Source organism: Oncorhynchus keta, unplaced genomic scaffold, assembly GCF_023373465.1.
Source record: "Oncorhynchus keta strain PuntledgeMale-10-30-2019 unplaced genomic scaffold, Oket_V2 Un_contig_20428_pilon_pilon, whole genome shotgun sequence".
NCBI classification, from domain to species: Eukaryota; Metazoa; Chordata; class Actinopteri; order Salmoniformes; family Salmonidae; genus Oncorhynchus; species Oncorhynchus keta.
The window spans coordinates 1-24,328 of NW_026282001.1; the positions used below are offsets into that span (position 1 = coordinate 1).

At 40.9% G+C, this 24,328-nt stretch overlaps 3 long non-coding RNA genes across 16 annotated transcripts; 1 reads left to right on the top strand and 2 right to left on the bottom strand.

The window, feature by feature from the left end:
* Positions 1 to 6: 6 nt before the first annotated feature.
* LOC127920735 (uncharacterized) lies at positions 7 to 6,923 on the bottom strand. The gene is made up of 3 exons (XR_008107173.1): positions 6,807 to 6,923; positions 1,177 to 1,275; positions 7 to 332 (listed from the first exon to the last, which is right to left on the bottom strand). It is a non-coding gene; the product is annotated as an uncharacterized LOC127920735 (long non-coding RNA).
* A 796-nt stretch (positions 6,924 to 7,719) lies between these two features.
* LOC127920736 (uncharacterized) lies at positions 7,720 to 18,107 on the top strand. Of its 11 annotated transcripts, XR_008107179.1 has the most exons (5): positions 7,720 to 8,053; positions 8,142 to 8,230; positions 17,438 to 17,571; positions 17,926 to 18,014; positions 18,058 to 18,107. It is a non-coding gene; the product is annotated as an uncharacterized LOC127920736 (long non-coding RNA). The 11 variants fall into 11 exon arrangements; XR_008107178.1 differs by lacking the exons at positions 17,438 to 17,571; positions 17,926 to 18,014; positions 18,058 to 18,107 and adding an exon at positions 17,305 to 17,400; XR_008107176.1 differs by lacking the exons at positions 17,438 to 17,571; positions 17,926 to 18,014; positions 18,058 to 18,107 and adding an exon at positions 16,520 to 16,601.
* LOC127920734 (uncharacterized) lies at positions 8,284 to 23,829 on the bottom strand. Of its 4 annotated transcripts, XR_008107169.1 has the most exons (9): positions 22,942 to 23,829; positions 22,732 to 22,885; positions 22,494 to 22,563; positions 22,097 to 22,437; positions 20,980 to 21,641; positions 20,690 to 20,750; positions 13,020 to 14,265; positions 10,927 to 10,982; positions 8,284 to 10,702 (listed from the first exon to the last, which is right to left on the bottom strand). It is a non-coding gene; the product is annotated as an uncharacterized LOC127920734 (long non-coding RNA). The 4 variants fall into 4 exon arrangements; XR_008107171.1 differs by lacking the exon at positions 22,732 to 22,885 and having other exon boundaries at positions 13,468 to 14,265; positions 22,097 to 22,605; XR_008107170.1 differs by lacking the exon at positions 22,732 to 22,885 and having other exon boundaries at positions 13,412 to 14,265; positions 22,097 to 22,605.
* Between the last annotated feature and the right edge of the window lie 499 nt (positions 23,830 to 24,328).

Here is a 24,328-nt window from a genome sequence, read left to right on the forward strand (position 1 = left end):
TTAAGAGTTAACAGCAGGTGTCTTGATAATACTATAGAATAATGCAGTGAGTCAGTGGTTCCTGAGCCACATGTAATTGTTAAAAATAATGTTTTTTTATATTTCTATGTGATCAATCCATTAATAATATAGATCTACATGCAACAGTATGTCTTGTGCTTTTGGCAATGATTTATGTATAATAATTATGTATAACAAGTGATACCATGTGTGTCTGCAGAGCATTTTGTCTTCATTTTGGCAGATTAACTCATGCTTATTTCTGAAGATTAACTCATGTTGGAGTTGGAGCTGTGACCGAAAGGTGGCTGGTTCGAATCCCGGGCCAGGCGCTGGAAAAAACAGGTGGAATTGATCTGACCACTGGAGGGCTGCTGGGTTCACATCCTCAAAACATAAACCTTTGTTGATCAGAACTCTAGAGGTTCTTCTTCACTGAACCCAAAAATATATCTAACTTTTATTGATTTCATATTTTAAGGAAGTGATAGAATCCTTTTTTATAAGGAACCTTGTTTTCTAAACCTGTCTTTCTTTTGATGATTTAATTATCTACATCATGTTATTTCAAGTTCTCCCTTTGGAGCAAAACATCATGTTGTTAAATAATAATCCTAAATTGTGCATGGATATAAATTGGGCAATTGAAAGTATCTGGGGTGTAATATGTGTTCAACGAAAATGAACATTGTTGCAACGTTGTAGGCAACATTATTGGCAAGGGACTTGATGCCTACTATGCCAAAGCTATTTAGAGTTGTTAAACGGGTGTGAAGAGTGTGTTGATGTAACAGTTATATTGTCAATATTCTGCTGGTAACAACCATCACAATTGGTTAAAAGATGCATTCCATTATATTAGTCAATAATTAAGAGAAGGCAAAGTGGTTGTGTCATGTGGAAATTCTATCAAATGTCTGACATTGCAACGAGTACAGTCAGGGTGGCGAGGAACCCCTGCAGTACCTCCCCAGACCCCGGATTGAGAACCCCTGCAGTACCTCCACAGACCCCAGATTGAGAACCCCTGCAGTACCTCCACAGACCCCGGATTGAGAACCCCTGATTTAGCAGATGCTCTTATCCAGAACGATTTACAGTAAGTGCATTCATCTTAAGATAGCTATTTATTTTGGAAATAAACTTTATAAATTATTCATAAAATTATCATCTTACCTCTTAGCTTTGGTGTCATGTCCCTCAGAGAGATGAATTTTAGAGGCAGGGCCCCCCTCCTCTCTCTTCCCGGAGAGACTCATTTTAGAGCACTGACCCCTAAACAGAGATCCAGCATTTTGGTTGTGATTAACACAGTGACAACTAATTATTGTTCTCATGTATTCATTATCTCTTTGAAAAATAAAACATTTACTAACAGACATAGAAACAGCCAGGTGATTTAATGCATCACATGAATATGTAGTTGTGACATTTCATCTCCATGGTAACTGTCAATAATAATAATAAGTCACTGTTTGTTAAGGTAGTTATAGACAGTACAGCAACACAAGGCCATGTCTCACAATTATTTGTATTAATCAAAAGTGGCTATTTATTGTCTTTCAATCTGTTATTTTCTAAACTAATCTGAGAATGTAGACAGAAGGGCTAAAACAGACATTATTGATCTGAGGGGGGAAATTATTGATTTCAGTTTCAACTGTTCTGCCTTATTATTATTCAACCATACTGGTCATTTATGAACATTTCAACATCTTGGCCATGTTCTGTTATAATCTCCACCGGGCACAGCCAGAAGAGGACTGGCCACCCCAAATATGCTCTCTCTAATTCTCTCTTTCTTTCTCTCTCTCGGAGGACCTGAGCCCTAGGACCATGCCCCAGGACTACCTGACATGATGACTCCTTGCTGTCCCCAGTCCACCTGACTGTGCTGCTGCTCCAGTTTCAACTGTTCTGCCTTATTATTATTCGACCATGCTGGTCATTTATGAACATTTGAACATCTTGGCCTGTTTGGCGTTTTAGGCTGGGTTTCTACAGCACTTTGAGATATGGCCATGTTCTGTTATAATCTCCACCCGGCACAGCCAGAAGAGGACTGGCCACCCCACATAGCCTGGTTCTTCTCTAGGTTTCTTCCTAGGTTTTGGCCTTTCTAAGGAGTTTTTCCTAGCCACCGTGCTTCTACACCTGCATTGCTTGCTGTTTGGCGTTTTAGGCTGGGTTTCTGTATAGCACTTTGAGATATCAGCTGATGTACGAAGGGCTATATAAATACATTTCATTTGATTTGATTGATCCATTCAGAAAGGTTTTTTGCAACAAGTGAGAGATTTTATATTATGTAAAGTAGGCTAGGTTATAATGTATAGTAGTGGGTTGTTAGTGATATGTAGATGTTATATTATGTAAAGTAGACTAGGTTATAATGTATAGTAGTGGGTTGTTAGTGATATGCAGATGAAAGTCTATACCTCAGATATAGCCTACATGTCATCGATGACCAGCCTAAACCTGTTCAGATCAGCTCACATAATGTTATAGTCCTACCAGTAGCAGGACAGAGAATCTACACTGTATATGCAAACATATGTGGACACCCCTTCAAATTAGTCGATTCTATTTCAGCCACACCTGTTGCTGACAGGTGTATAAAGTCAGACAGCCAGCCATGCAATCTCCATAAACAAACATTGGCAGTAGAATGACCTAACTGAAGATCTCAGTGCCTTTCAACGTGGCACTGTCATAGGATGCCACCTTTCCAACATGTCAGTTTGTCAAATTCCTGCCCTGATAGAGCTGCCCCGGTCAACTGTAAGTGCTGTTATTGTGAAGTGGAAACGTCTTGGAGCAACAACGGCTCAACAGTGAAGTGGTAGGCCACTCAAGCTCAGAGAACGGGCCCGCCAAGTGCTGAAGCACATAAAAATGGTCTGTCCTCGGTTGCAACACTCAATAACGAGTTCCAAACTGCAATGTCAGCAAAATAACTGTTAGTCCGGAGCTTCATGAAATGGGTTTCTATGGCCAAGCAGCCGCACACAAGATCACCTTGCGCAATGCCAAGCATCGGCTTGAGTGGTGTAAAGCTCGCTGCCATTGGACTCTGGAGCAGTGGAATCTGGGTTTGGTGGATGCCAGGAAAACGCTTTCTGCCCGAATGCATTGTGCCAACTGTAAAGTTTGGTGGCGGAGGAAAATTGTCTTGTGCAGTTTGGGGAAGGCCCTTTCCAGTTTCAGCATGACAATGTCGCCATGCACAAAGCGAGGTCCATACAGTAATGGCTTGTCGAGATCGGTGTGGAAGAACTTGACTGGCCTGCACAGAGCCCTGAACTCAACCCCATTGAACACCTTTGGGATGAATTGGAATGCCGACTGCGAGCCAGGCCCAATCACCCAACATCAGTGCCCGACCTCCCTAATGCTCTTGTTGCTGAATGGAAGCAAGTCCCCGCAGCAATGTTCCAACATCTAGTGGAAAGTCTTCCCAGAAGACTGGAGGCTGTTATAGCAGCAATGTTCCAACATCTAGTGGAAAGTCTTCCCAGAAGAGTGGAGGCTGTTATAGCAGCAATGTTCCAACATCTAGTGGAAAGTCTTCCCAGAATACTGGAGGCTGTTATAGCAGCAATGTTCCAACATCTAGTGGAAAGTCTTCCCAGAAGAGTGGAGGCTGTTATAGCAGCAATGTTCCAACATCTAGTGGAAAGTCTTCCCAGAAGAGTGGAGGCTGTTATAGCAGCAATGTTCCAACATCTAGTGGAAAGTCTTCCCAGAAGAGTGGAGGCTGTTATAGCAGCAATGTTCCAACATCTAGTGGAAAGTCTTCCCGGAAGAGTGGAGGCTGTTATAGCAGCAATGTTCCAACATCTAGTGGAAAGTCTTCCCAGAAGAGTGGAGGCTGTTATAGCAGCAATGTTCCAACATCTAGTGGAAAGCCTTCCCAGAAGAGTGGAGGCTGTTATAGCAGCAAAGGGGGGACCAGCTCCATGGTTATGCCTGTGATTTTGGAATGAGATGTTCGACTAGCAAGTGTCCACATACTTTTGGTCATGTAGTGTATGTAGCCTAATCTAAATCAAATCAAATGTTATTGGTCACAATGTCAGAGCGGCATAGACTAAGATACAGTAGAATAGTATAGAATACAGTATATACATATGAGATGAGTAATGCATAGACTAAGATACAGTAGAATAGTATAGAATAGAGTATCTACATATGAGATGAGTAATGCATAGACTAAGGTACAGTAGAATAGTATAGAATACAGTATATACATATGAGATGAGTAATGCATAGACTAAGATACAGTAGAATAGTATAGAATAGAGTATATACATATGAGATGAGTAATGCAGACTAAGATACAGTAGAATAGTATAGAATACAGTATATACATATGAGATGAGTAATGCATAAACTAAGATACAGTAGAATAGTATAGAATACAGTATCTACATATGAGATGAGTAATGCAGAATAAGATACAGTAGAATAGTATAGAATACAGTATCTATAATAATATAATAATAATAATATTAATAATAATAATATAATAATATATGCCATTTAGCAGACGCTTTTATCCAAAGCGACTTACAGTCATGTGTCCATACATTCTACGTATGGGTGGTCCCGGGGATCGAACCCACTACCCTGGCGTTACAAGCGCCATGCTCTACCAACTGAGCTACAGAAGGACCACTCATCTACATATGAGATGAGTAATGCATAGACTAAGATACAGTATAATAGTATAGAATACAGTATATACATATGAGATGAGTAATGCATAGACTAAGATACAGTAGAATAGTATAGAATACAGTATATACATATGAGATGAGTAATGCATAGACTAAGATACAGTAGAATAGTATAGAATACAGTATCTACATATGAGATGAGTAATGCCAGATATGTATAAACTAAGCCAGATACTTTTCACAACATTTCCAACAGAGACCATCAGGTTGGTCGGCATGATTAGTGATCAGACTGTAGCTCAAACCTACTGTGACTGTTGAATGTCTGACGACGACCTAACTTTATAATAGTTGGTAGCCGACCTACCAGAATCTGCCCGTCTTTCCTTCAAATCAACACATTTATCTGTCTTCTAATGCAGTGGTGTGAAGTACTTCAGTAAAATACTTTAAAGTACAACTTAAGTAGTTTTTTTGGGGTATCTGTACTTTACTATTTATATTTTTAACAACTTTTAGTTTTACTTTTACTACAGTCATAAAGAAAATTATGTACTTTTTAGTCCGAACATTTTCCCTGACACCCAAAAGTACTCGTTACATTTTGAATGCCAAGCAGAACAGAAAATTGTCAAGAGAACATCCCTGGTCTTCCCTACTGCATCTTATCTGGCAGACTCACTAAACACAAATGCTTTGTTTTTAAATGATGTCTGAGTGTTGGAAAGTGACCCTGGCAATCCATGAATTAAAATAACAAGAACATTGTGCTGTCTGGTTTGCTTAATAAAATGAATTTAAAATTATTACTACTTTATTTTTTACTTTTGATGCTTAAGTATATTTCAAACCAAATACTTTTAGACTTTTCCTGAAGTATTATTTTACTGTGTGACTTTCACTTTTAATTGAGTAATTTTCTATGAAGGAATCTTTACTTTTACTCCAGTTTGAGAACTGAGTTCTGTTTCCACCACTGTTCTAATGTTCCATATGAGACACAGTTTCAACAGACATTCTGGAACTGAGTTCTGTTTCCACCACTGTTCTAACGTTCCATATGAGACACAGTTTCAACAGACATTCTGGAACTGAGTTCTGTTTCCACCACTGTTCTAACGTTCCATATGAGACACAGTTTCAACAGACATTCTGGAACTGAGTTCTGTTTCCACCACTGTTCTAACGTTCCATATGAGACACAGTTTCAACAGACATTCTGGAACTGAGTTCTGTTTCCACCACTGTTCTAACGTTCCATATGAGACACAGTTTCAACAGACATTCTGGAACTGAGTTCTGTTTCCACCACTGTTCTAACGTTCCATATGAGACACAGTTTCAACAGACATTCTGGAATTGAGTTCTGTTTCCACCACTGTTCTAACGTTCCATATGAGACACAGTTTCAACAGACATTCTGGAACTGCGTCGGCTACAAAATTACTTTCAATTTCATATCAGGAAATAAAGTAACAGTCACTGAGTGAATTAGTTGCATTGCCCGGCTCCCCGGGGAGCAGAGTTTGAGCATTTTAGACCATTCCATTGGTCCATAAAATAAATGTCCACTCACCTGTAGCACCGGGCCATGCAAAACGATCCTCCTACTGTAGCAGAGACACAGAGTTCTAATCCCAGACGCGTTTCTTCAAGTTTCTTCATCTCTCTTACATTATTATAGATAAACATATAATTTACTCGAAACCAAGTTTAGCTGTGTTTTTTTCTCCAAGATGTGAGTTACTGTAGGACTTTAATAATTGTAAGCAGGCCTACAAACCCAAAAGGTTTTAATTTGAGAATGTTAATTTGTATGCCTCGAATATTAAATTATTTTAAAATATGTGATGATTAGTTGAATCAGGTATGTAAGTGCTGGTAAGAACAAAAGGATGGAGGAACCCTGAGATAAACATGAAACCATATCATTGAAAAGCTCCTCCACCATCTTTACCAGACGTTTTACTGATAACATGTAGGACTACTGATTAGTTTACACTTTGAAACTGCTGTCTGTCAGCAACTCAGCTCAAGTAGCAGTTCTACTAACTAGTAATATCTCATTCCAGGTATTCATGCACGTACTCTGTCCATTAGAATAGATTATTGTTCAGAAATACTTACTTTATTTTTCAATAATCTCCATGTAGTCTTTTCTGCTCTGTCGTCTCAAAATGGATCCTGAACAAAAGAACAACTTTACTTTCTGTTTCAGCTCAGCCGCCTCCCCACCCTGATAATAAAGTGTTATATTGGTATCTGCCACTAGATGGCAGTAAACACCTGCTGTAACTAGACTTTACAACTCCGTGTTCGGTTTTATACAGGCAGTGTCCCAGAGTTGGAGTGCTGATCTAGGATCAGGTCCCCCCCTCTCCCTGTAATCTGGTTAATTATGATCTAGGATCAGGTCCCCCTCTCCATGTAATCTGGTTCATTCTGATCTAGGATCAGGTCCCCCTCTCCATGTAATCTGGTTCATTATGATCTAGGATCAGGTCCCCCTCTCCATGTAATCTGATTCATTATGATCTAGGATCAGGTCTCCCTCTCCATGTAATCTGATTCATTATGATCTAGGATCAGGTCCCCCTCTCCATGTAATCTGATTCATTATGATCTAGGATCAGGTCCTCCTCTCCATGTAATCTGATTCATTAAGATCTAGGATCAGGTCCCCCTCTCCATGTAATCTGATTCATTATGATCTAGGATCAGGTCTCCCTCTCCATGTAATCTGATTCATTATGATCTAGGATCAGGTCCCTCCTCTCCATGTAATCTGATTCATTATGATCTAGGATCAGGTCTCCCTCTCCATGTAATCTGATTCATTATGATCTAGGATCAGGTCCCTTCTCTCCATGTAATCTGATTCATTGTGATCTAGGATCAGGTCTCCCTCTCCATGTAATATGATTCATTATGATCTAGGATCAGCTCCCCCTCTCCATGTAATCTGATTCATTATGATCTAGGATCAGGTCCCCCCTCTCCATGTAATATGATTCATTATGATCTAGGATCAGGTCCCGCTCTCCATGTAATCTGATTCATTATGATCTAGGATCAGGTCTCCCTCTCCATGTAATCTGATTCATTATGATCTTGGTTAATTATGATCTAGGATCAGGTCCCCCTCTCCCTGTAATCTGGTTAATTCTGATCTAGGATCAGGTCCCTCCTCTCCATGTAATATGATTCATTATGATCTAGGATCAGGTCTCCCTCTCCATGTAATCTGATTCATTATGATCTTGGTTAATTATGATCTAGGATCAGGTCCCCCTCTCCCTGTAATCTGGTTAATTCTGATCTAGGATCAGGTCCCTCCTCTCCATGTAATATGATTCATTATGATCTAGGATCAGGTCCCCTCTCCATGTAATCTGATTCATTATGATCTAGGATCAGGTCCTCCCTCTCCATGTAATCTGATTCATTATGATCTAGGATCAGGTCCCCCTCTCCATGTAATCTGATTCATTATGATCTAGGATCAGGTCCTCCCTCTCCATGTAATCTGATTCATTATGATCTAGGATCAGGTCCCTCCTCTCCATGTAATCTGATTCATTATGATCTAGGATCAGGTCCTCCCTCTCCATGTAATCTGATTCATTATGATCTAGGATCAGATCCCCTCTCTCCATGTAATCTGATTCATTATGATCTAGGATCAGATCCCCCCTCTCCATGTAATCTGATTCATTCTGATCTAGGATCAGGTCCTCCTCTCCATGTAATCTGATTCATTATGGTCTAGGATCAGGTCCTCCTCTCCATGTAATCTGGGTAATTGACTCACTACTGGATCAGAGCGTCTGCTAAATGACTCACTACTGGATCAGAGCGTCTGCTAAATGACTCACTACTGGATCGGAGTTTCTGCTAAATGACTCACTACTGGATCAGAGCGTCTGCTAAATGACTCACCTCTGCATCAGAGCGCCTGCTAAATGACTCACTACTGGATCAGAGCGTCTGCTAAATGATTCACTACTGGATCAGAGTGTCTGCTAAATGACTCACTACTGGATCAGAGTGTCTGCTAAATGACTCACTACTGCATCAGAGCATCTGCTTAATGACTCACTACTGCATCAGAGCGTCTGCTTAATGACTCACTACTGGATCAGAGCATCTGCTAAATGACTCACTACTGGATCAGAGCGTCTGCTAAATGACTCACCTCTGCATCAGAGCGCCTGCTAAATGACTCACTATTGGATCAGAGTGTCTGCTAAATGACTCACTACTGCATCAGAGCATCTGCTAAATGATTCACTACTGGATCAGAGCGTCTGCTAAATGACTCACCTCTGCATCAGAGCGCCTGCTAAATGACTCACTATTGGATCAGAGTGTCTGCTTAATGACTCACTACTGGATCAGAGCGTCTGCTAAAATAATCACTACTGGATCAGAGCGTCTGCTAAATGACTCACTACTGGATCAGAGCGTCTGCTAAATGATTCACTACTGGATCAGAGCGTCTGCTAAATGACTCACTACTGGATCAGAGCGTCTGCTAAATGACTCACTACTGGATCGGAGCGTCTGCTAAATGACTCACTACTGGATCAGAGCGTCTGCTAAATGACTCACTACTGGATCAGAGCGTCTGCTAAATGACTCACTACCGGATCAGATCGTCTGCTAAATGATTCACTACTGGATCAGAGCGTCTGCTAAATGATTCACTACTGGATCAGAGCGTCTGTTAAATGACTCACTACTGGATCAGAGCGTCTGCTAAATGATTCACTACTGGATCACAGCCATTAAACTCTGTCAGTTAGGTTAGTATTGAGGAGTAACTATAATGTAGTTGATCCATCCTCAGTGTTCTCCTATCACAGCCACTCTGTCAGTTAGGTTAGTATTGAGGAGTAACTATAATGTAGTTGATCCATCCTCAGTGTTCTCCCATCACAGCCATTAAACTCTGTCAGTTAGGTTAGTATTGAGGAGTAACTATAATGTAGTTGATCCATCCTCAGTGTTCTCCCATCACAGCCATTAAATTCTGTCAGTTAGGTTAGTATTGAGGAGTAACTATAATGTTGTTGATCCATCCTCAGCGTTCATCCTATCACAGCCATTAAACTCTGTCAGTTAGGTTAGTATTGAGAAGTAACTATAATGTAGTTGATCCATCCTCAGTGTTCTCCTATCACAGCCATTAAACTCTGTCAGTTAGGATAGTATTGAGGAGTAACTATAATGTAGTTGATCCATCCTCAGTGTTCTCCTATCACAGCCATTATACTCTGTCAGTTAGGTTAGTATTGAGGAGTAACTATAATGTTGTTGATCCATCCTCAGTGTTCTCCTATCACAGCCATTAAACTCTGTCAGTTAGGTTAGTATTGAGGAGTAACTATAATGTTGTTGATCCATCCTCAGTTTTCTCCTATCACAGCCATTAAACTCTGTAACTGTTTTTAAGTCACCATTGGCCTCATGGTGAAATCAATGAGAGGTTTCCTTCCTCTCCGGCAACTAAGTTAGGAAGATGCCTGTATCTTTGTAGTGACTGGGTGTGTTGATACCCCATCCAAAGTGTAATTAATAATATCTTCACCAGGCTCAAAGGCAAATTCAATGCCTGCTTTTGTTTTTCCCATCTACCAATAAGTGCCCGTCTTTGTGAGGCACGGAGATGGAGATAGGAATTTGGACTTGTGGTTTTACTTAATTCTCCATACTGGCTAATGATTATAAAGCTGATTCTGAACTAATCATTAATTCATACATTGCGCCCCTGACCTGAGAGGATGGAAGTTCAATATGTAGCTAGATGTAGACGGCTAATGTTTAATAGTTAACTAGCGAACGTTGCGAACCAAGCTTTTTAGCCAAGTAGCCGAGGACATAAAATAAAGGTATGTACAGTATTTATTACCTCTCTCATCCTGCCTCATTTACACATGCTGTATATAGATCTACTGTATTTATTACCTCTCTCATCCTGCCTCATTTACACATGCTGTATATAGATCTACTGTATTTATTACCTCTCTCATCCTGCCTCATTTACACATGCTGTATATAGATCTACTGTGTTTATTACCTCTCTCATCCTGCCTCATTTACACATGCTGTATATAGATCTACTGTATTTATTACCTCTCTTATCCTGCCTCATTTACACATGCTGTATATAGATCTACTGTATGTATTACGTCTCTTATCCTGCCTCATTTACACATGCTGTATATAGATCTACTGTATTTATTACCTCTCTCATCCTGCCTCATTTGCACATGCTGTATATAGATCTACTGTATTTATTACCTCTCTCATCCTGCCTCATTTACACATGCTGTATAAACGGCACCGCTGGTTCTGCTCACACTGCCCTACCCTATGCTCTGACCTCTTTCTCCCCTCTCTCTCCAAATGAAATCTCGCGTCTTGTGACGGCCGGCCGCCCAACAACCTGCCCGCTTGACCCTATCCCCTCCTCTCTTCTCCAGACCATTTCCGGAGACCTTCTCCCTTACCTCACCTCGCTCATCAACTCATCCCTGACCGTTGGCTACGTCCCTTCCCTCTTCAAGAGAGCGAGAGTTGCACCCCTTCTGAAAAAACCTACACTCGATCCCTCCGATGTCAACAACTACAGACCAGTATCCCTTCTTTCTTTTCTCTCCAAAACTCTTGAACGGGCCGTCCTTGGCCAGCTCTCCCGCTATCTCTCTCTGAATGACCTTCTTGATTCAAATCAGTCAGGTTTCAAGACTAGTCATTCAACTGAGACTGCTCTTCTCTGTATCACGGAGGCGCTCCGCACTGCTAAAGCTAACTCTCTCTCCTCTGCTCTCATCCTTCTAGACCTATCGGCTGCCTTCGATACTGTGAACCATCAGATCCTCCTCTCCACCCTCTCCGAGTTGGGCATCTCCGGCGCGGCCCACGCTTGGATTGCGTCCTCCCTGACAGGTCGCTCCTACCAGGTGGCGTGGCGAGAATCTGTCTCCTCACCACGCGCTCTCACCACTGGTGTCCCCAGGGCTCTGTTCTAGGCCCTCTCCTATTCTCGCTATACACCAAGTCACTTGGCTCTGTCATAACCTCACATGGTCTCTCCTATCATTGCTATGCAGACGACACACAATTAATCTTCTCCTTTCCCCCTTCTGATGACCAGGTGGCGAATCGCATCTCTGCATGTCTGGCAGACATATCAGTGTGGATGACGGATCACCACCTCAAGCTGAACCTCGGCAAGACGGAGCTGCTGTTCCTCCCGGGAAGGACTGCCCGTTCCATGATCTCGCCATCAGGGTTGACAACTCCATTGTGTCCTCCTCCCAGAGCGCTAAGAACCTTGGCGTGATCCTGGACAACACCCTGTCGTTTCAACTAACATCAAGGCGGTGGCCCGTTCCTGTAGGTTCATGCTCTACAACATCCGCAGAGTACGACCCTGCCTCACACAGGAAGCTGCGCAAGTCCTAATCCAGGCACTTGTCATCTCCCGTCTGGATTACTGCAACTCGCTGTTGGCTGGGCTCCCTGCCTGTGCCATTAAACCCCTACAACTCATCCAGAACGCCGCAGCCCGTCTGGTGTTCAACCTTCCCAAGTTCTTCACGTCACACCGCTCCTCCGCTCACTCCACTGGCTTCCAGTTGAAGCTCGCATCCGCTACAAGACCATGGTGCTTGCCACGGAGCTGTGAGGGGAACGGCACCTCAGTACCTCCAGGCTCTGATCAGGCCCTACACCCAAACAAGGGCACTGCGTTCATCCACCTCTGGCCTGCTCACCTCCCTACCACTGAGGAAGTACAGTTCCCGCTCAGCCCAGTCAAAACTGTTCGCTGCTCTGGCCCCCCAATGGTGGAACAAACTCCCTCACGACGCCAGGACAGCGGAGTCAATCACCACCTTCCGGAGACACCTGAAACCCCACCTCTTTAAGGAATACCTAGGATAGGATAAGTAATCCTTCTCACCCCCTTTAAGATTTAGATGCACTATCGTAAAGTGACTGTTCTACTGGATGTCATAAGGTGAATGCACCAATTTGTAAGTCGCTCTGGATAAGAGCGTCTGCTAAATGACTTAAATGTAAATGTAAATGTAGATCTACTGTATTTATTACCTCTCTCATCCTGCCTCATTTACACATGCTGTATATAGATCTACTGTATTTATTACCTCTCATCCTGCCTCATTTACACATGCTGTATATAGATCTACTGTATTTATTACCTCTCTCATCCTGCCTCATTTACACATGCTGTATATAGATCTACTGTATTTATTACCTCTCTCATCCTGCCTCATTTACACATGCTGTATATACATCTACTGTATTTATTACCTCTCTCATCCTGCCTCATTTACACATGCTGTATATAGATCTACTGTATTTATTACCTCTCTCATCCTGCCTCATTTACACATGCTGTATATAGATCTACTGTTTTTATTACCTCTCTTATCCTGCCTCATTTACACATGCTGTATATAGATCTACTGTATTTATTACCTCTCTCATCCTGCCTCATTTACAAATGCTGTATATAGATCTACTGTATTTATCACCTCTCTCATCCTGCCTCATTTACACATGCTGTATATAGTTCTACTGTATTTATTACCTCTCTCATCCTGCCTCATTTACACATGCTGTATATAGATCTACTGTATGTATTACGTCTCTTATCCTGCCTCATTTACACATGCTGTATATAGATCTACAGTATTTATTACCTCTCTCATCCTGCCTCATTTACACATGCTGTATATAGATCTACTGTATTTATTACCTCTCTCATCCTGCCTCATTTACACATGCTGTATATAGATCTACTGTATTTATTACCTCTCTTATCCTGCCTCATTTGCACATGCTGTATATAGATCTACTGTATTTATTACCTCTCTCATCCTGCCTCATTTACACATGCTGTAAATAGATCTACTGTATTTATTACCTCTCTCATCCTGCCTCATTTACACATGCTGTATATAGATCTACTGTATTTATTACCTCTCTTATCCTGCCTCATTTACACATGCTGTATATAGATCTACTGTATTTATTACCTCTCTCATCCTGCCTCATTTACACATGCTGTATATAGATCTACTGTATTTATTACCTCTCTCATCCTGCCTCATTTACACATGCTGTATATAGATCTACTGTATGTATTACCTCTCTCATCCTGCCTCATTTACACATGCTGTATATAGATCTACTGTATTTATTACCTCTCTTATCCTGCCTCATTTGCACATGCTGTATATAGATCTACTGTATTTATTACCTCTCTCATCCTGCCTCATTTACACATGCTGTATATAGATCTACTGTATTTATTACCTCTCTCATCCTGCCTCATTTACACATGCTGTATATAGATCTACTGTATTTATTACCTCTCTCATCCTGCCTCATTTACACATGCTGTATATAGATCTACTGTATTTATTACCTCTCTCATCCTGCCTCATTTGCACATGCTGTATATAGATCTACTGTATTTATTACCTCTCTCATCCTGCCTCATTTACACATGCTGTATATAGATCTACTGTATTTATTACCTCTCTCATCCTGCCTCATTTACACATGCTGTATATAGATCTACTGTATTTATTACCTCTCTTATCCTGCCTCATTTACACATGCTGTAAATAGATCTACTGTGTTTATTACCTCTCTCATCCTGCCTCATTTACACATGCTGTATATAGATCTACTGTATTTATTACCTCTCTCATCCTGCCTCATTTACACATGCTGTATACACACGCACACGCACACACACGCACACGCACACACACACACACACACACACACACACACACACACACACACACACACACACACACACACACACACACACACACACACACACACACACACACACACATAAATCAGAACCATGGACTGACCATTCTCGCAGGGCACTGAGACACTGAGTTCTAAACCCAGGCGAGTTTCTTCAAGACATCTCTCTTACATTATTATAGATAAACATATAATTTACTCTAAACCAAGTTTAGCTGTTTTTTTTCTCCAAGATGTGAGTTACTGTACGACTTTAATAATTGTAAGCAGTCCTACAAACCCAAAAGGTTTTAATTTGAGAATGTTCATTTGTATGCCTCAAATATCAAACTGTCTTAAAATATGTGATGATTAGTGGAATCAGGTGTGTAAGTGCTGGTAAGAACAAAAGGATTCAGAAACCCTGAGATAAACATAAAATCATATAATTGAAAAGCTCTTCCACCATCTTTACCAGACGTGTTACTGATAACATGTAGGACTACTGATTAGTTTACACTTTGAAAACTGCTGTCTGTCAGCAACTCAGCTCAAGTAGCAGTTCTACTAACTAGTAATATCTCATTCCAGGTATTCATGCACGTACTCTGTCCATTAGAATAGATTATTGTTCAGAAATACTTACTTTATTTTTCAATAATCTCCATGTAGTGTTTTCTGCTCTGTCGTCTCGTCTCAAAATGGATCCTGAACAAAAGAACAACTTTACTTTCTGTTTCAGCTCAGCCGCCTCCCCACCCTGATAATAAAGTGTTATATTGGTATCTTCCACTAGATGGCAGTAAACACCTGCTGTAACTAGACTTTACAACTATGTGTTCAGTTTCAGCTCAGCCGCCTCCCCACCCTGATAATAAAGTGTTATATTGGTATCTTCCACTAGATGGCAGTAAACACCTGCTGTAACTAGACTTTACAACTATGTGTTCTGTTTCAGCTCAGCCGCCTCCCCACCCTGATAATAAAGTGTTATATTGGTATCTTCCACTAGATGGCAGTAAACACCTGCTGAAACTAGACTTTACAACTATGTGTTCTGTTTCAGCTCAGCCGCCTCCCCACCCTGATAATAAAGTGTTATATTGGTATCTTCCACTAGATGGCAGTAAATACCTGTTCTAACTAGAATTTAAAACATGAAGTGTTTGGTTTCTTGTTCCTGGTGACTCAGAGGAGGAGTGCTGATCTAGGATCAGGTCTCCCTCTCCATGTAATCTGATTCATTATGATCTAGGATCAGGTCCCCCTCTCCATGTAATCTGATTCATTATGATCTAGGATCAGGTCCCCCTCTCCATGTAATCTGATTCATTATGATCTAGGATCAGGTCCCCCTCTCCATGTAATCTGATTCATTATGATCTAGGATCAGGTCTCCCTCTCCATGTAATCTGATTCATTATGATCTAGGATCAGGTCCACTCTCTCCATGTAATCTGATTCATTATGATCTAGGATCAGGTCCCCCTCTCCCATTCATTGATCTAGGATCAGGTCTCCCTCTCCATGTAATCTGATTCATTATGATCTAGGATCAGGTCCCCTCTCCATGTAATCTGATTCATTATGATCTAGGATCAGGTCCCCCTCTCCATGTAATCTGATTCATTATCATCTAGGATCAGGTCCCCCTCTCCATGTAATCTGATTCATTATGATCTAGGATCAGGTCCCCCTCTCCATGTAATCTGATTCATTATGATCTAGGATCAGGTCCCCTCTCCATGTAATCTGATTCATTATGATCTAGGATCAGGTCCCTTCTCTCCATGTAATCTGATTCATTATGATCTAGGATCAGGTCCTCCTCTCCATGTAATCTGATTCATTATGATCTAGGATCAGGTCCCCCTCTCCATGTAATCTGATTCATTATGATCTAGGATCAGGTCCCCCTCTCCATGTAATCTGATTCATTATGATCTAGGATCAGGTCCCCCTCTCCATGTAATCTGATTCATTATGATCTAGGATCAGGTCCTCCTCTCCATGTAATCTGATTCATTATGATCTAGGATCAGGTCCCCCTCTCCATGTAATCTGATTCATTATGATCTAGGATCAGGTCTCCCTCTCCATGTAATCTGATTCATTATGATCTAGGATCAGGTCCTTTCTCTCCATGTAATCTGATTCATTATGATCTAGGATCAGGTCTCCCTGTCCACGTAATCTGATTCATTATGATCTAGGATGAGGTCCCTTCTCTCCATGTAATCTGATTCATTATGATCTAGGATCAGGTCTCCCTCTCCATGTAATCTGATTCATTATGATCTAGGATCAGGTCCCTTCTCTCCATGTAATCTGATTCATTATGATCTAGGATCAGGACCCCCTCTCCATGTAATCTGATTCATTATGATCTAGGATCAGGTCCCCCTGTCAATGTAATCTGATTCATTATGATCTAGGATCAGGTCCTCCTCTCCATGTAATCTGATTCATTATGATCTAGGATCAGGTCCTCCTCTCCATGTAATCTGATTCATTATGATCTAGGATCAGGTCTCCCTCTCCATGTAATCTGATTCATTATGATCTAGGATCAGGTTCCCCTCTCCATCTAATCTGATTCATTATGATCTAGGATCAGGTCCCCCTCTCCATCTAATCTGACTCATTCTCTAATCTGATTCATTATGATCTAGGATCAGGTCCTCCTCTCCATGTAATCTGATTCATTATGATCTAGGATCAGGTCCCCCTCTCCATCTAATCTGACTCATTCTCTAATCTGATTCATTATGATCTAGGATCAGGTCCTCCTCTCCATGTAATCTGATTCATTATGATCTAGGATCAGGTCCCCCTCTCCATGTAATCTGATTCATTATGATCTAGGATCAGGTCCTCCTCTCCATGTAATCTGATTCATTATGATCTAGGATCAGGTCCCTCCTCTCCATGTAATCTGATTCATTATGAACTAGGATCAGGTCCCCCTCTCCATGTAATCTGATTCATTATGATCTAGGATCAGGTCCCTCCTCTCCATGTAATCTGATTCATTATGATCTAGGATCAGGTCCCTCCTCTCCATGTAATCTGATTCATTATGATCTAGGATCAGGTCCCTCCTCTCCATGCAATCTGATTCATTATGATCTAGGATCAGGTCCTCCTCTCCATGTAATCTGATTCATTATGATCTAGGATCAGGTCCCCTCTCCATGTAATCTGATTCATTATGATCTAGGATCAGGTCCCTCCTCTCCATGCAATCTGATTCATTATGATCTAGGATCAGGTCCTCCTCTCCATGTAATCTGATTCATTATGATCTAGGATCAGGTCCCCCTCTCCATGTAATCTGGTTCATTATGATCTAGGATCAGGTCCTCCTCTCCATGTAATCTGATTCATTATGATCTAGGATCAGGTCCCCCCTCTCCATGTAATCTGATTCATTATGATCTAGGATCAGGTCTCCCTCTCCATGTAATCTGATTCATTATGATCTAGGATCAGGTCCCCCCTCTCCATGTAATCTGATTCATTATGATCTAGGATCAGGTCCCCTCTCCATGTAATCTGATTCATTATGATCTAGGATCAGGTCTCCCTCTCCATGTAATCTGATTCATTATGATCTAGGATCAGGTCCCCCTCTCTCCATGTAATCTGATTCATTATGATCTAGGATCAGGTCCCCCCTCTCCATGTAATCTGATTCATTATGATCTAGGATCAGGTCTCCTCTCCATGTAATATGATTCATTATGATCTAGGATCAGGTCCTCCTCTCCATGTAATCTGATTCATTATGATCTAGGATCAGGTCCACCCCTCTCCATGTAATCTGATTCATTATGATCTAGGATCAGGTCCCCCACTACTGGATCAGACCGTCTGCTAAATGACTCACTACTGGATCAGACCGTCTGCTAAATGACTCACTACTGGATCAGACCGTCTGCTAAATGACTCACTACTGGATCAGAGCGTCTGCTAAATGACTCACTACTGGATCAGAGCGTCTGCTAAATGACTCACTACTGGATCAGATCGTCTGCTAAATGACTCACCTCTCCATCAGAGCGTCTGCTAAATGACTCACTACTGGATCAGAGCGTCTGCTAAATGACTCACCTCTCCATCAGAGCGTCTGCTAAATGACTCACTGCTGGATCAGAGTGTCTGCTAAATGACTCACTACTGCATCAGAGCGTCTGCTAAATGACTCACTACTGGATCAGAGCGCCTGCTAAATGACTCACTACTGGATCAGAGCGCCTGCTAAATGACTCACTCCTGCATCAGAGCGTCTGCTAAATGACTCACTACTGGATCAGAGCGCCTGCTAAATGACTCACTCCTGCATCAGAGCGTCTGCTAAATGACTCACTACTGGATCAGAGCGTCTGCTAAATGACTCACTACTGGATCAGAGCGTCTGCTAAATGACTCACCTCTGCATCAGAGCGTCTGCTAAATGACTCACTACTGGATCAGAGCGTCTGCTAAATGACTCACTAGTGGATCAGAGTGTCTGCTAAATGACTCACTACTGGATCAGAGAGTCTGCTAAATGACTCACCTCTGCAGCAGAGCGTCTGCTAAATGACTCACTACTGGATCAGAGTGTCTGCTAAATGACTCATTACTGGATCAGAGTGTCTGCTAAATGACTCACTACTGGATCAGATCGTCTGCTAAATGACTCATTACTGGATCAGATCGTCTGCTAAATGACTCATTACTGGATCAGAGTGTCTGCTAAATGACTCATTACTGGATCAGAGTGTCTGCTAAATGACTCACTACTGGATCAGAGCGTCTGCTAAATGACTCACTACTGGATCAGAGCGTCTGCTAAATGACTCACCTCTGCATCAGAGCGTCTGCTAAATGACTCACTACTGGATCAGATCGTCTGCTAAATGACTCACCTCTGCATCAGAGCGTCTGCTAAATGACTCACTACTGGATCAGAGTGTCTGCTAAATGACTCACCTCTCCATCAGAGCGTCTGCTAAATGACTCACTACTGGATCAGAGTGTCTGCTAAATGACTCACTACTGGATCAGAGCGTCTGCTAAATGACTCACTACTGGATCAGAGTGTCTGCTAAATGACTCACTACTGGATCAGAGTGTCTGCTAAATGACTCACTACTGGATCAGAGCGTCTGCTAAATGACTCACCTCTGCATCAGAGCGTCTGCTAAATGACTCACTACTGGATCAGAGTGTCTGCTAAATGACTCACCTCTGCATCAGAGCGTCTGCTAAATGACTCACTACTGCATCAGAGCGTCTGCTAAATGACTGACTACTGCATCAGAGCGTCTGCTAAATGACTCACTACTGGATCAGAGCGTCTGCTAAATGACTCACTACTGGATCAGAGTGTCTGCTAAATGACTCACTACTGGATCAGAGCGTCTGCTAAATGACTCACCTCTGCATCAGAGCGTCTGCTAAATGACTCACTACTGGATCAGAGCGTCTGCTAAATGACTACAATGTAAATGTAAATGATGCAGCCACCACTATGCTTCAACATATGGAGAATGGCAGTCAGTAAGGGGTTGTATTGGATTTGCACCAAACATCACACTTTGTATTCAGGACAAAAAGTGAACTGCTTTGCCACCGGCTTCCTTCTTTTCACTCTGTCAGTTAGGTTAGTATTGAGGAGTAACTACAATGTTGTTGATCCATCCTCAGTGTTCTCCCATCACAGCCATTAAACTCTGTCATTTAGGTTAGTATTGAGGAGTAACTATAATGTAGTTGATCCATCCTCAGTGTTCTCCTATCACAGCCATTATACTCTGTCAGTTAGGTTAGTATTGAGGAGTAACTATAATGTAGTTGATCCATCCTCAGTGTTCTCCTATCACAGCCATTAAACTCTGTCAGTTAGGTTAGTATTGTGGAGTAACTATAATGTAGTTGATCCATCCTCAGTGTTCTCCTATCACAGCCATTAAACTCTGTAACTGTTTTAAAGTCACCATTGGCCTCTCCATACTGGCTAATGATTATAAAGCTGATTCTGAACTAATCATTAATTCATACATTGCGCCCCTGACCTGAGAGGATGGAAGTTCAATATGTAGCTAGATGTAGACGGCTAATGTTTAATAGTTAACTAGCGAACGTTGCGAACCAAGCTTTTTAGCCAAGTAGCCGAGGACATAAAATAAAGGTATGTACAGTATTTATTACCTCTTTTATCCTACCTCATTTACACATGCTGTATATAGATCTACTGTATTTATTACCTCTCTCATCCTGCCTCGCCTCATTTACACATGCTGTATATAGATCTACTGTATTAATTACCTCTCTTATCCTGCCTCGCCTCATTTACACATGCTGTATATAGATCTACTGTATTTATTACCTCTCTTATCCTGCCTCATTTACACATGCTGTATATAGATCTACTGTATTTATTACCTCTCTCATCCTGCCTCATTTACACATGCTGTATATAGATCTACTGTATTTATTACCTCTCTCATCCTACCTCATTTACACATGCTGTATATAGATCTACTGTATTTATTACCTCTCTCATCCTACCTCATTTACACATGCTGTATATAGATCTACTGTATTTATTACCTCTCTCATCCTACCTCATTTACACATGCTGTATATAGATCTACTGTATTTATTACCTCTCTTATCCTGCCTCATTTACACATGCTGTATATAGATCTACTGTATTTATTACCTCTCTCATCCTACCTCATTTACACATGCTGTATATAGAAATACTGTATTTATTACCTCCCTCTCTCATCCTACCTCATTTACACATGCTGTATATAGATCTACTGTATTTATTACCTCTCTTATCCTGCCTCATTTACACATGCTGTATATAGATCTACTGTATTTATTACCTCTCTTATCCTGCCTCATTTACACATGCTGTATATAGATCTACTGTATTTATTACCTCTCTTATCCTGCCTCATTTACACATGCTGTATATAGATCTACTGTATTTATTACCTCTCTCATCCTGCCTCATTTACACATGCTGTATATAGATCTACTGTATTTATTACCTCTCTCATCCTGCCTCATTTACACATGCTGTATATAGATCTACTGTATTTATTACCTCTCTCATCCTACCTCATTTACACATGCTGTATATAGATCTACTGTATTTATTACCTCTCTCATCCTACCTCATTTACACATGCTGTATATAGATCTACTGTATTTATTACTCTCTCATCCTACCTCATTTACACATGCTGTATATAGATCTACTGTATTTATTACCTCTCTTATCCTGCCTCATTTACACATGCTGTATATAGATCTACTGTATTTATTACCTCTCTCATCCTACCTCATTTACACATGCTGTATATAGAAATACTGTATTTATTACCTCCTCTCTCATCCTACCTCATTTACACATGCTGTATATAGATCTACTGTATTTATTACCTCTCTTATCCTGCCTCATTTACACATGCTGTATATAGATCTACTGTATTTATTACCTCTCTTATCCTGCCTCATTTACACATGCTGTATATAGATCTACTGTATTTATTACCTCTCTTATCCTGCCTCGCCTCATTTACACATGCTGTATATAGATCTACTGTATTTATTACCTCTCTCATCCTACCTCATTTACACATGCTGTATATAGATCTACTGTATTTATTACCTCTCTCATCCTGCCTCATTTACACATGCTGTATATAGATCTACTGTATTTATTACCTCTCTCATCCTACCTCATTTACACATGCTGTATATAGATCTACTGTATTTATTACCTCTCTTATCCTGCCTCATTTACACATGCTGTATATAGATCTACTGTATTTATTACCTCTCTTATCCTGCCTCGCCTCATTTACACATGCTGTATATAGATCTACTGTATTTATTACCTCTCTCATCCTACCTCATTTACACATGCTGTATATAGATCTACTGTATTTATTACCTCTCTCATCCTGCCTCATTTACACATGCTGTATATAGATCTACTGTATTTATTACCTCTCTCATCCTACCTCATTTACACATGCTGTATATAGATCTACTGTATTTATTACCTCTCTCATCCTACCTCATTTACACATGCTGTATATAGATCTACTGTATTTATTACCTCTCTCATCCTGCCTCATTTACACATGCTGCATATAGATCTACTGTATTTATTACCTCTCTCATCGTGCCTCATTTACACATGCTGTATATAGATCTACTGTATTTATTACCTTTCTCATCCTACCTCATTTACACATGCTGTATATAGATCTACTGTATTTATTACCTCTCTCATCCTGCCTCATTTACACATGCTGTATATAGATCTACTGTATTTATTACCTCTCTCATCCTACCTCATTTACACATGCTGTATATAGATCTACTGTATTTATTACCTCTCTCATCGTGCCTCATTTACACATGCTGTATATAGATCTACTGTATTTATTACCTCTCTCATCCTACCTCATTTACACATGCTGTATATAGATCTACTGTATTTATTACCTCTCTCATCCTGCCTCATTTACACATGCTGTATATAGATCTACTGTATTTATTACCTCTCTCATCCTACCTCATTTACACATGCTGTATATAGATCTACTGTATTTATTACCTCTCTCATCCTGCCTCATTTACACATGCTGTATATAGATCTACTGTATTATTGACTGCATGTTGGTTTATTCCATGTGAAACTCTGTGTTGTTATATGTGTCGAACTGCTATGGTTTATCTTGGCCAGGTCGCAGTTGCAAATGAGAACTTGTTCTCAAATAGCCTATCTGGTTAAATAAAGGTGTTCTCAACTAGCCTACCTGGTTAAATAAAGGTGTTCTCAACTAGCCTACCTGGTTAAATAAAGGTGTTCTCAACTAGCCTACCTGGTTAAATAAAGGTGTTCTCAACTAGCCTACCTGGTTAAATAAAGGTGTTCTCAACTAGCCTACCTGGTTAAATAAAGGTGTTCTCAACCGGCCTACCTGGATAAATAAAGGTGTTCTCAACTGGCCTACCTGGTTAAATAAAGGTGTTCTCAACTAGCCTACCTGGTTAAATAAAGGTGTTCTCAACTAGCCTACCTGGTTAAATAAAGGTGTTCTCAACTGGGCCTACCTGGTTAAATAAAGGTGTTCTCAACTAGCCTACCTGGTTAAATAAAGGTGTTCTCAACTAGCCTACCTGGTTAAATAAAGGTGTTCTCAACTAGCCTACCTGGTTAAATAAAGGTGAAATAACAAATTAAACAGTATGACAGGGTGATAGACTCTTTTGTTCTTCTGGAATTTTGTTGCTGAAGAGAATCTCTTCTCTCACTCTGTTTTGGTTAATTCATGTTCTGTGTGCATTGAGGTGGTTTAAATCTCTCCAGTTACTAAATTATTTATTTGTTTGACTTTGAGTGTCCGTGTGTTGAATTTCAACATCAACAACAAGTAGAGAAACACACACACACACACACACACACACACACACACACACACACACACACACACACACACACACACACACACACACACACACACACACACACACGCGCACACACACACATGCACGCACGCACGCACGCACGCACGCACGCACACACACACACACACACACACACACACACACACACACACACACACACACACACAACACAAAACACACACACACACACACACACACACACACACACACACACACACACATAAATCAGAACCATGGACTGCCACATATGTAGTTTACGTTGATTAGACTAAATAGTTGTTGGTATCTTTTAGTTGTAACTGTCTGTTAAATGCAATATGTGTTGTGGACTCCACCGGACAGACTCTCTGATTTAGTGATGAAAC